Source organism: Penaeus monodon, chromosome 27 (assembly GCF_015228065.2).
Source record: "Penaeus monodon isolate SGIC_2016 chromosome 27, NSTDA_Pmon_1, whole genome shotgun sequence".
Classification (NCBI taxonomy): Eukaryota; Metazoa; Arthropoda; class Malacostraca; order Decapoda; family Penaeidae; genus Penaeus; species Penaeus monodon.
Window position 1 is genome coordinate 35,709,661 of NC_051412.1, and position 211 is coordinate 35,709,871.

General features: G+C 31.8%; 1 protein-coding gene across 3 annotated transcripts in view; it reads left to right on the forward strand.

The window, feature by feature from the left end:
- Positions 1-211, forward strand: part of LOC119590814 (zinc transporter ZIP11-like) — a 24,849-nt gene that overhangs the window by 1,867 nt on the left and 22,771 nt on the right. The window lies entirely within an intron of this gene.

Sequence of the window (211 nt, forward strand, 5' to 3'; positions counted from 1 at the left end):
ACAAGTACCAGTAATTTTGTATACATAATTTTTGATGAAAAACACTAACAAGTCTAGCCTCTTACACTGCATAATTGATAAAAGGAATAATAATGACATGGTTGGATGACATGTATTCAAGTAAGTTTGAGCTTTAAGCCTCCCAGACAGTTTATTGTTAAATAAAGAACCAATCCAAGTTGTACATTGCCAGAGTCTACACGTTTTTTTT